At 42.0% G+C, this 12825-nt stretch overlaps 2 long non-coding RNA genes across 2 annotated transcripts in view; one reads left to right on the plus strand and one right to left on the minus strand.

The window, feature by feature from the left end:
• LOC122465310 overlaps positions 1 to 10330 on the plus strand; it is a 30504-nt gene extending 20174 nt beyond the window's left edge. The window contains exons 4-5 of the long non-coding RNA XR_006290054.1: positions 3017 to 3026; positions 10213 to 10330. This is a non-coding gene — a long non-coding RNA (uncharacterized LOC122465310). The remainder of the gene's footprint in view (positions 1 to 3016; positions 3027 to 10212) is intronic.
• Positions 7935 to 10342, minus strand: LOC122465311. The gene is made up of 4 exons (XR_006290055.1): positions 10165 to 10342; positions 9773 to 9778; positions 9137 to 9147; positions 7935 to 7945 (listed from the first exon to the last, which is right to left on the minus strand). It is a non-coding gene; the product is annotated as an uncharacterized LOC122465311 (long non-coding RNA).
• Positions 10343 to 12825: the final 2483 nt, after the last annotated feature.

Consider the following 12825-nt stretch of genomic DNA (forward strand, 5'->3'; position numbering starts at 1 on the left):
TGGAGCAGCCAGAGAGCAGCTGCTGCTTTTTTGAATTTGTGGCATAGCTGACTCGCTTCCTGAGTCTCCCTCTGCCATGCACTGGGCTTTGTATCTTTTTCATGACTATGAGTCTCACACCTTTTCTGGTGTTCTTAAAGAATTGCAGAAGAGTTTAAAAAAAATTGCCCCCCTCCCCTTGTATTTTTGATAGATGTTACAAGGATTTTTTTTTTAAATGGATTTTAAGGCCTCTGAGTTTTAGCCAGAGTTGCTACTGGGCTTAAAAGCCAGCCAGCTGCCCTTCCTGACCAGTCAGGGGGTGCAGTCAATTGGGTAGCCTGCTGCGCATGTTTGGCTACCAGGAGACTGACTGCTGGAGGCCACAATCCCTGACACAGAACCTTTAGCCCTCTGCTTAGGAAACTTGCCTGGGAGATAGGAGACCTACATTTGAATCCCCACCTAGAGCAGGGACTTGAATTCCTATTTCCTGCCACCTCAAGGAGTGCCCCAACCACCAGGCTATAGGCTAATCTGGTTTGAGTTGTTCTCAATCTCTCCTGTTGAAACTGTTCTATTGTTTAACTATTTAAATATTCATTGAGCCAAAGAGAGCACAAATGACTTTATAGCCAGGTGATTAAGGCAATCGCCTGGGAGGTAGATGTGGATTTAAATCTCTCCTCTAAACTGAACAGCTGAAACTAATCTGGTCAATTTTGCATATAGTTTTGAGTCAACCAGAACTGTGTTTTTCAGTGAATAAATTAGTTATCCAAAAATGTCATCCAGCTCTACTCAGGAACCTCAGCTCTTCCCTTCATTCCCTTTCCCCAGCTGAGTAGAACAATTACCATCTAGACTCCTGAGTAGAAATCAACCCTTCCAATGTGCCTTTCAGACCTGACTGATTCTGGACACCAAGCAAAAGATGTTTTAGGATTGTATTGGCTGATTACCTTGAAGATGCCATGATGACCCTTCTTCAAAAGTCTGAGGCACTGGCATAACATGCTTAACTCCAAGTCCTTTTGGCAATTATTGTCCAGTAAATCTAATTCAATCAGTAGTAACATAATGGAAGAATATTAAGAAAAAACATTATAATAATTTATAGACTTAGGGAACTATGGTAATAAGAAGCAAGTCTTATAAAAGCAGGAAGGATGGTCCAATGATTAGGGTCCTAACCTAGGATTTAGAAGACTCAGATTCAAATCTCTTCTCCACCACAGACTTTTTGTGTGACCTTGGGCAAGTCACTTAGCCACTTAGTGCCTCTTTTCCCCATATGTAAAATGAGGCATTGTGAAGATAATTGCATTAATGATAATGAAGCAATTTGCGATCTACACATGAACATTTTTATACAAGTGGTAGGTATTATTATAAAGGAAAATATTACCATAGAACTTGGTTGATTTTTTGGATCAAATTACAAAGTTAGGAGGATTTTTCAAAGTTACTGAAGGATTTCCATTGACTTTCAATTGGATTTATACTCCTAAATTCCTAAGGTGCTTTTGAAAATGTCTCTCTTGGTGAATCGTGGGATGAATGGATTATACATTGAATTCTAGTAACATATTTCATACAGTGCCTCATGACATCTTTCTTTCCAATGAATCCATATGAATTAGATATTAGGACATCCAGGTGGACTGAAAATTGTCTGAAGGATCTCAAAGGGGTAATGTTATTTGGCAACATAGTGAACTGACGGGAACTGACTGGTAGGGTACAGCAGGGTTCTGTGTTAGGCCCAGTCTCACTTAATATCTTTATTAATAATCTGGAAGAGGGAATAACTCTATGTTAATGAAATTTGAAGACGATACTAAACTGGGAGATAGGGCCAATGTAAACCAACTGAACTGAAAAGCCATTTGTTATCTTGTACTTGCTGGTAAGAAAATACAAGAAATACTGAATTTGTATGAAAAATAGAAATAATATCCCATTGTGGTATGGGGGAAGCAGTAGACATGACATATCTGGACTTTAGTAATACTTTTGAGACAGTTCTGCATGACATTCTCATAAGCAAACTAGGGAAATCTGGTCTAGGTGAAATTAGTATAAGGTGGGTGTGCAACTGGTTAGAAGACTACTCAAAAAGTAATTATCAGTGGTTTGCTCGGAGGATATGTTTAGTGGGGTCCTGCAACTAGTAAATATTTTCATTAATGGCTGGAATGATGGTGTGGAGAGTATGCTTATAAAATTTGTGAATGATACAAAGCTGGGAGTGGCTGAAGGAATTTGAAGAACAGGATTAGAATTTAAAAATGTTTCATAAATTGGAGAACTGGTCTTAAATCAACAAGATAAAATTCAATAAAGACGAGAGCAAAAGTGCTACACTTAGAAAGAAAAAAATTAAATGAACATGAATACAAAATGGGGCATAATTTACTAGACAGCAGTACTGCAGAAAAGGATCTGGGGGTTAGAGTGGATCACAATTTGAATATGAGTCAAGAGTGTGATGCTGTTGTGAAAAAGGCAAATGTCATTCTGGGTTGTATTAAGAGGAGTGTCATGTGTCTGACCTGTGAGGTAATTGTCCCACTCCACTTGGTACTGGTGATATGGAGTAATGTGTCCAGTTTTGGCCACTACACTTTAAAAAAGGTGTGAAAAAATTGGACAATCCAGAGGAGAGCAGCAAAAACGATAAGAGGTTTAGAAAACAAGACTTAGGAGGAAAGGTCTAGAGAAGAGAAGGCTGATGGGGGCCAGATAACAGCCTCCAAATAGGTAAAGCTTTGTTATAAAGGGGAAGATGATCAATTGTTCTCCAAGTTCATTGATGGCGGTAGAAGAAATAATCAGTTTTGTTTGCAGCAAGGGAGATTCAGGTTGGATATTAGAAACTTTTTCTAACTATAAGGCTAGTTAAGAACTGGAACAGGTTGCTTAGGGAATTTGTGGAATCCCCATCACCAGAGGTTTTTAAGAACAGGTTAGAAAACTATCGGTCAAGGACGGTCTAGGTATACTTAACCCTGTTTAGTGAGGAAGGTTGGACTAGAAGACCTCTTGTAGTCCCTTGCAGCCCTAAATGTCTGTGATTCTGCAATTGTGGCACATCATGGAACTTCCAGCTAACTTGCACATGCTCAAAAGAATCAGTTAAGCCAAAGCTTCCAGTACTAAAATGAAAATCCCCTAAACTATAAGGAATTTGGAGGGGCACAAAAACATCCATAATTCCATCGCCACCATCACCATTACTACCTTCCAGCCTGGCCTGAGGGACTGATGAGGCAGCTTGTGTTCAACAGCCTGAGAAAATTGGTTTTCAAAAAACTCCATCCTAGGACCCCCGACCCCATACAATGATTTGTACAGACATAAAGTTTTGCAGAAGACAGGAAAAGTTTCCTATCAAAGATAAAAGATTACATTGTCATCTGCCCCAAACTTAGCAATGAAGGTTGCTTTAACATGCACATAAGGACAGAAGATTTAATGTTAATGCTGTGCAAGAAATTTCTGTGTACTAAGCTGAGGATCTGCCATTCATACTGAAAGAAACTCTCATGCATTTTATCAGAAAACCTATCTGAAGAGAACTTTGAGATTGAGGGTTGCTTGGTTAGCAATCTAGGGTTGAACACACAACCTTAGCTCTCCTACTGTGTGCTTATGCATTATTATAAACAGTACTTGAAGTTGGGTAGCTTTTATCTGATAAGATACTTATCTCTTGTTTTAGTCCAGGTACAGAGATTTGTGTGGGTAACGCCGTCCCCATAGAGTTTTCAGTTGTTCCAAGCCCCGGTATGGCATGTGGGCATGAAGTTTAAAGCTCAGACAGTTTTCCAAGTAAAGCAGCCCAATGAATAGCGCAAGAAGCTCCTGAGGATATTTTGCTTGGCTTCCACAGACTGTTGATTCTAAAACCTGATGCCTTTGATGATAAGCACAATGGGCTGCAATCTGTTCTTGGCTATACTGGTATAAATCTGGAGAATCACCACTGGCACCTGCCTCAGTATCTCTAGTTTTTGGATTGTAACTGAGCTTTTAATATGGAGCAACTGACTCAAATCTGAACAAGATATTCACAAATAACTGGTAGGTGCATTAGAATATACATGTAGAAACTTAAAATGTAGAAAAATGCCAATTCAATTAAAATAGATCTTATGTTAATTGAAAGGCTAATGCTTTATGTTGCAGAAAATATGTCTAACAGTATGTCCTAAGCATGCTGCTGAAGAGCAGGCATGCCCATACAGGATCTGTAGCATGCTGACTACTTGGAATGTGGGGCTGCCCCTGGATCTTTCTTGAGTAGATACAGCTTTCTCTGTCCCTTACATACACTCAGTTGACCAGGTCTTAAAATACTGCCAGTAACAGTTACTCCAACATAATGCTATATGAGGGCGGGGGAGGCTACAGGATCTGCAAAGTGCCTGTTTTCTTTTCCCTCCCCATCTTGCCTCCAAAGACCATTGAATGTGGTTAGTTTAGGAATACCCCTGAGAGTTCGGTTCTGCAGCATGCAGGGAGTGGTTTCTAGTTGTTGTATAGGCTTTTGGCAGTTTCATCCATACACAGTGGAACTGCAGCTAGTTCATGTGTACTGGGGACCCTCTGCACTTTTGGAGGTCAGGGGAAGGATTTGTGCCTTGTAACATATTGCAAACTACTTGTGTACCGTAAGATGAGTGAGCCAATATGTTGAAAATATGGGAGTCAAAAATCTATGTTCCTAGATGAAAGGCCAGATTCCACTTTCAGTCCCACTAGAGTAACTCCATGAGCTCATTGGGATTACTCCAGAGTCACGGTTACCTAAATGGGATCAGAGTCTGTCCCTGCGACATTGTGTGTACAGCCGTGGGAAACTTCTGCTTTGCGGGAGTTCATCAATATTTGCTCTTTTACCAGGTTTCCACAAAAATGTCACTTTATTCAGTTCTGACAAAATGGCTATTTTCTTTTTGTCCAGAACTTTCCAAAATAGGGATTTGTCCATGTTTTCAATGTCAAAAGCGTCTTTGCTTGAAAAATTGCCCTTTTGTGCTCATTTTCATTCCGAGGTGTTGCCAGAAAGACGTCTGCAATTTAGCTAAATTTTCTGTCAATGTGAATTTCAGATAATTTTGCCTTTTGTTAAGGCTATTTCCCCATCTTTTCTTTTACGCCAGGTCTAAAATATTTTTCCTTGTATCTGAGTAGCAAGCATAATAACTATATCTCCTGCTGCTTAACAACCAAAATGTAATATGCTTCTCATTTCAACAGCTCTCTCCACTCAATTCACAATTTCATTAATTTTTCAGGTGAAGTTTTGCTGATATGTGGTTAGGGGTATGAAAACACTGAAATCCATTACACTGCATTTTTCTGCTACAAGTTACAGTTGGTGCAATCTATTTAGCATTAGTACAAAATCTCTCCACACATCTGTGTCAAAAACTTGAGAAAGAAATCATCTGGCTGAGGACAATGGCTCGGTCCAGTTAGCTCTGGCAAGCCTTTTCAAGAAGAAACCCCCCACTCTTAATAAGAATTACACTGGGTCAAATTCTCTCCTCTGTAGGTTATTCCTGCATAGTTGCGTGGAAACACAATGAGATGCCATTTCTGATCAATAGTAATAATAATACCTAGTTCTTACACACTTTTCATTGGTAGATCACAAAGTGCTTTACAAAGGAAATCAGCAGATGGAGAAACTGAGGCACAGGAAGCAACTTGCCCGAGGTCAACCAGGGCTCTGTTCAAGGAAGTAAACTATGAGGTAGCAAAAGTTGCAGATTGCCTTTTAGGTTATCAAGGATTAGACAAAACCGTGAGGGGCTAAACCAAGCTGGGTGAATGGGCAGATGAAGCCAAATGTACTGCCATTGTCAAAGACAGGATACCAGACTAGATGGATGATAGGCCTGATCCAGTCTAACAAATCCTGTGCTGGATCATTAACCATGAACATTTTTTAATCAGATCATGGGGAAATATATTCCTTTCAACCAAATAAGAGCCCTCAGCCATTCTGAGCTGATTGGGGCATTGAACTCAGTGGGGCAAAACCTGAAGTCATTATCAAGTTTTTACTCAGTTCTTACTCTAATTAAGGGAAAATTGGGGAAATACTTAAGGTTGGGCCCAATATTGTTGTATATTTAAAGACATGAAACTTCATTAAGGCCCTGTTCCAAAGCCTACTGAGGGAAATGGGAGTCTTCCTGTTGACTTCATTGGGTTTTGGATGAGGCCCAAAGAAACATAATATTACAGTAGGGTAATTTCACTATTTGGGCTGATATTTATCTGATGGTATGCACCTGTTGGAAAATCCAAGTTAATTCCCAGAAGTTTCCACTCAAGAAGCTGGCAGTTCTCAGAATGCCATTGCACAGCACCTGCAAATCAGCATTTCGAGCTCTGCGGCACAATGTCCAGAAGAGAGAGAGGCAATTCTCTAGGGCTAAGCTCAAACGTGATCCTTGGGAAAGGGTGGGTGTCCAAACATCTTACCCTCTCTCTCTTCAGGTCATCAGAGATCTTCTGTTTTTGGGGGGCCAAAGCACCTGAACTTTGGCAGAGGTTCTTCCTGAAAACATTTCTACTGATCTAATTAGAATTGTATTTTGTGTCGTAATGCTTTTGCGTGTCTGATGGGGAAGGGGTAGAGCAGTCCATTTAAAATGATGTTGGAGTAAAGTGACGTCCAAGAGAAGATACTTCAAAAGAGACCCTGGTTTAAAATAGCCCTTATGCACTAAATCTAAATCTAAAACAACGTCTGAATGGCAGATGTTGTGTGTGTTGGCAATAGGATTAAAATCTTACAACAAGTTTGAGGAGGTTTTCAATTTCGTTGTGGACATGGCTTCCCTTAGGCCTTCCGAAGGCCTCCCTAATGAGGTGATCCCGCCCAACCTAGAATCAGAGCTACAGAGTCTAACAGAGCCCCTGTTTCCTGAGAGAAAGGCAGTGTTGAAGCACAGATGGGGCCTGATGGAGGCTAAAAGGAAGGCATTACCTGCTGAAGTCACAGAGCAGCCACAATTATTACAGGTCTCTGGGTTCATTGTCAATTAGAGTGGCAGTTAAAGCGAGCAGCAGCTGTGACAGATGGCTGAGCTCCAGCTACGTTGTGGTAATGGGATCGGAGCCAACTCAAATCTTTTCTTCCCTCTTAAAAAAAACCCCACATAGTTGTCAATTAGTCACAATGTATAGAGGGGGAACGTATCATATCTACAAAGGGGTCATTTATCTGTTCTCTATTAACCCTTACCTTTAGCTTTTTGAAGTAGAGATTTTGTTTATTACTTACTTCAAGCATGTTTTAGCAGGACATTCACCCCCGAAGACATTTTATCCTAAATCTTTGTTCGGTGGGGAACTTACAATATGCTCTTCTCATAACTGAACCAATTCAACCCAGTTGTTAGCATTTTAATTAGTACAGTCTTGCTTGCTGAAATTTGGAGGCTTTGCTCCAGTTCATATGGTATAAAAACAGAACCGAGATTGTGCTTAGGGTGTCAGATAAATCTCTATGGCATACAGAATGTATTTATTAAGATTTCAGGCTTATAAAAACTTCCCCACCACAGCACTCCCACTCACAACTAGGCAGATCCCAAGCTGTTTAGGGCTTTGTAGGTCAAAACCGACACTGTAAGCTCCACCTGGGAACTAATAGGTGGGCAGAGAAGAGCAGGGAGCACATATGCTGCCATTGAGAGGCACCGCTTAACATCTGGGTTGCCACATTCTGCATCAAATTAAATGTCCAGATAGATTATGTAGCCCAAGTAAAGCACAGTACCATAATATTGTCATTATATATGATGCATGGATACTATGTTGTCTGCAGCACAGGCCCAACTTTCTGATTTTCCTGGGAATGCTCTCCCCCTGCTGTGTCTCAGACTCCATACCCACTCGACCCCTTCCACCAAGGCCCCACTTCTTTCCACCCCTATCCTGCCTCTTCCACCCCATTCCGTCCCCTCCCCCAAGCGCCTCCTGCCTCTAGCTTCTCCCAGCAAATAACCTGGAGTGTCTCTGCTGCAGGGGGAGTGGCCCTGGCACTTGCTGCTGGGCAGGTGAAATTCATCCCTTGGGAGCATGAACTTTCTGCCAGGGGCTGGCAGCAGCTCGGAGGGCCAGGGTCAGTTCTCCAGGGGGGCGGTTCGGAACTTACTGGCTGGGACACCCACCAGGCGAAACCCCAGCTCGGCCCAGGCACCTCACCAGGCGAAACTGCTCCGGGATGGTGTGTGGGGCTTGGACATGTGGAGAGCTTTGTGCCTGGGGGTGGGGGCACAGCCCAGGCTGGGGACAACCAGCACTGGATCAGCCAGCCCCAACTAGTGGGTCCAGCTGCCTTGGCCATAGCCTGGCCCTCTGCCCCCTCAGTGCATGGAGCTATTTCACCCCACGCCGCCCCACGGATGCGGGCTGTTCCCTGAGTGTGGCCCCACAGATATGGGCCATGGACAGTCAAATCCAAAGGATCAAACCATTTAAACTACAAAGCACAAAGGAAACCACTCTCTCTTTCAGGGAAATGTTTGTGTGGGTTGAATGCAAACAAAACTAACAAGATTAGTGCAAATGAACTTAACACAACCAGTCACAAGGCCACGACCACTAAGGAGTACTTTCACAGGCCTATCTACAAATGTCAGAGAAGAGAGTGAAAAGAAAAACTGAAGAATATTGAGTTATTAAATTGCTATTATTTATTTCATAATAGTATCTAGAAGCCCCTGCTAGCCCCTCATTTTGCTAGGCACTGTGCAAATACATAGGAAGAGACAGTTCCTGCACCCAAAATGTTTTACAATCTAGCTAGACAAAACAGACACAGAGCCTGAGGAAGGAAATGCTATTATCGCATACTATTAGACTTGGCCAAGGTCATCCAGGAAGTCCGTGTCAGAGCATGGAATGGAATCTAGTTCCCCTGAGGTGCAGTCCAGTGCCTGAACTACCAGGCCAACTTTATTTTTTGCAAGGGCATCAGGGAGATGGAAGTAAAGGGAAAAGGAAGTGCACAGCCTAAACCCTTTCAAGCGCAAAAACAGTTTTTTACATTGGAGTCAGTGGACTTTGGGTCAGATGCTAGATCTCATCCAAGATTAATGAATCAAACAAATATGAAGTTACTAGGGACAATGTTTCCCTCTAATTTTTGACAGGCTGTGTGCGCCAAAAATTTCTTCTGCGCAAATTGTTGTGCTTCTGTGCAAATTTTTGTGCGCACGGTGTTTTGGATCCGTGTGCATGCACACGTGCACAGCTTAGAGGGAACAGTGACTAGGGAAGAATAAGTGTATTGAATAAATTATTCACTAATACATTCATCTAGGCCTGATCAAACTCCCATAAAAATCAGTAGAACTGGAAGCTGGCTCAGGCCCCAAAACTATAACCCCAGATCTATAACTCAGAAAAAAATTAGTAAAACAATTAATTTATTGACTTGAAAAGTATTGTGAAATTTGGCAAATAATTTGTTTGATTAAAATTATGCAGACAGCTCCATTAAGGATCAAGCTGGTTTTGTTATGACTTGCAAACATAATTAAGTTTTTTCAAAAAGTAAAAAGAACCTCATTTTCAAAGTTCCTTAGTTGAAAAATACCCCTATTTGTGCATCTCAAACATTCTCCTCTCAGTAAAGATTTTGCATGTAAAATTTCAGGCAGAAAAGAAGTTGGGGTCTACACAATGGTTAAGTTAAGGTTTAAAACGAACCTACCTTAAGCCCACATCCTGCAAACACTTACGTAGGTGAGGAACCTTGCACACAAGACTACTTACATGTGTAATTACTCACAATTGCATACAGGATAGCAGAACTGAAAGCCCAATATTGGGCCATATTGGGCTACTGATTTCTTAGAGGTTTCCCGTGCATGGCCGTTCTTAGTTGGTGGAGCGATTTGTCATGATTAAGAGGGATGGCTGGGAGCATTTGTATAGTGCCGCTAGAGGTGAAATTCTTGGACCAGTGCAAGACAGACCAAAGCGAAAGCATTTGCCAAGAATGTTTTCATTAATCATATGAATATTTGCTACTACCACCAAGATCTGCACCTGCGACGGCTCCACCCGTGCCAGTGCCCTAGGCTTCAAGGCGCACCGCAGCGGCCTCCTACTCATCGCGGCATAGCCCCCATGGCTCTCATTGCCGGCAACAGCTGGGTATGGGCCCGACACTCCAGTGCCATCCATTTTCAGGGCTAGTTGATTCGGCAGGTGAGTTGTTACACACTCCTTAGCAGATTCCAACTTCCATGGCCACCGTCCTGCTGTCTATATCAACCAACACCTTTTCTGGGATCTGATGAGCGTTGGCATCGGGTGCCTTAACCCGGCATTCATTAATCATAGTGCAACATAGGTCTTTAATTTAGACGTATTCTGAGAAAAGCACCATTCCTTGAGAAGTTTCCTCCATCACTAAAGTTATGGTTTCCCACTAGTGGTAGATAAAGGTAATTAAGTAGTTAAGTGGCATAGGTGATATGCAAATGAATAATCACAAGCTGCAATGGAAAAAAGATAAGACAACTCCTTCCTTGTAGCTCTTCATTAACTTTCAGCATCTGTAATATCTTGTATATCTTTCACTTTCCTTTACTGAGGATAATGGGTAAATACATACAATACTCTCATCACGCCTACCTCTCGCCCAATTACACTATTCTATGGGACAGACCTGTGAGTATTTTAAGTCTATTGAGTTGCAGTGTGAGGAATTACAGACACAAGCTGGGTGAGGGAATATCTTTTATTGGACCAACCTCTGTTGGTCAAAAAGACATCATCAGCTTTAAAAATGGAGCTGAAAAGATTTGTTTCCCCCCTTTTTGAATGTTTTATACATTAAATGGGAGGCAGGAGTGTCACAGACCATGCATGCACCATATGTTCATGTTTGATATAACCATGTTTGATATAACTATATTTAACCTTAACCAAATAAAAACTAATGTAAATCTGAGTGTCAATGAACACTGCCTTTTCCCACAATCTGTGCTAATTACAGAAACACCTGTGCAGATCCAGTGTGTATAGAAAAGTTCTAAATTCCTCTGGTGTATTTATCCAGGTGGAGTGTCATTTAAGGTTCTACACTTCTGAGGGGCACCAAAAAGCATGAAGAGCCTAAGATTTCACAAGAAAATTAAGGCAAAATTAATGAAAGCTAGAATATAAAAATTTTCAGCATTCCAGCCTAGATAATCAATTTAAAGACCCATATCTTTTTATGGCTGATGTCATATACTGTATTGAATGTGTACTCTTTATGCATTTAGGCCCTGAGCTTGCTGAAGATTCCAGTGGAGAATCAAAGCTTTAGTGCCAAATTTGGGACCCAGGCTGGAGGTACATATGAACCTTTCTGTAACATATAGTCTGGTCATGTGCAAAATTACCCTTCATTGTCCCAATGGGCCAAAGTCATACCTAATTTAGTCAAATCTGTAATCTCACAGTTCAGGCTGTAAACTTCTCCATCACATCATTAGCCAATCTGTGCCTGTTAGGTCTACATGAAGATACCCCTCTTCTAGAAAACCAATCAGCCTTGGCTATGATGATCTTCTTTACATAAACTCGTGTAGGCAGTCACTTATGCTGAAGATCACTTTCCTAAGAAACAACAATTTAAATCATTTTTTTTAAATCTTGGGAGCTTCTGTAAGATATAATATAACCACAGTGGTCACCTACCAAGCAATGGCTAAATGGAGTCATAGAAGTGTAGGACTGGAAGGGACCTTGAGAGGTCATCTAGTCCAATCTCCTGTACTAATGGCAGAACTAAGGATTATGTAGACCAGCAGGATACGGACCCTGGACTTCAGGAAAGCAGACTTTGACTCCCTCAGGGAACAGATGGCCAGGATCCCCTGGGGGACTAACATGAAGGGGAAGGGAGTCCAGGAGAGCTGGCTGTATTTCAAGGAATCCCTGTTGAGGTTACAGGGACAAACCATCCCAATGAGTCGAAAGAATAGTAAATATGGCAGGCGACCAGCTTGGCTTAATGGTGAAATCCTAGCGGATCTTAAACATAAAAAAGAAGCTTACAAGGAGTGGAAGGTTGGACATATGACCAGGGAAGAGTATAAAAATATTGCTCGGGCATGTAGGAAAGATATCAGGAGGGCCAAATCGCACCTGGAGCTGCAGCTAGCAAGAGATGTCAAGAGTAACAAGAAGGGTTTCTTCAGGTATGTTGGCAACAAGAAGAAAGCCAAGGAAAGTGTGGGCCGCTTACTGAATGAGGGAGGCAACCTAGTGACAGAGGATGTGGAAAAAGCTAATGTACTCAATGCTTTTTTTGCCTCTGTTTTCACTAACAAGGTCAGCTCCCAGACTGCTGTGCTGGGCATCACAAAATGGGGAAGAGATGGCCAGCCCTCTGTAGAGATAGAGGTGGTTAGGGACTATTTAGAAAAGCTGGACGTGCACAAGTCCATGGGGCCGGACGAATTGCATCCGAGAGTGCTGAAGGAATTGGCGGCTGTGATTGCAGAGCCCTTGGCCATTATCTTTGAAAACTCGTGGCGAACGGGGGAAGTCCCGGATGACTGGAAAAAGGCTAATGTAGTGCCCATCTTTAAAAAAGGGAAGAAGGAGGATCCTGGGAACTACAGGCCAGTCAGCCTCACCTCAGTCCCTGGAAAAATCATGGAGCAGGTCCTCAAAGAATCAATCCTGAAGCACTTAGAGGAGAGGAAAGGGATCAGGAACAGTCAGCATGGATTCACCAAGGGAAGGTCATGCCTGACTAATCTAATCGCCTTTTATGATGAGATTACTGATTCTGTGGATGAAGGGAAAGCA

Source organism: Chelonia mydas, chromosome 3 (assembly GCF_015237465.2).
Source record: "Chelonia mydas isolate rCheMyd1 chromosome 3, rCheMyd1.pri.v2, whole genome shotgun sequence".
Taxonomy (NCBI): Eukaryota; Metazoa; Chordata; order Testudines; family Cheloniidae; genus Chelonia; species Chelonia mydas.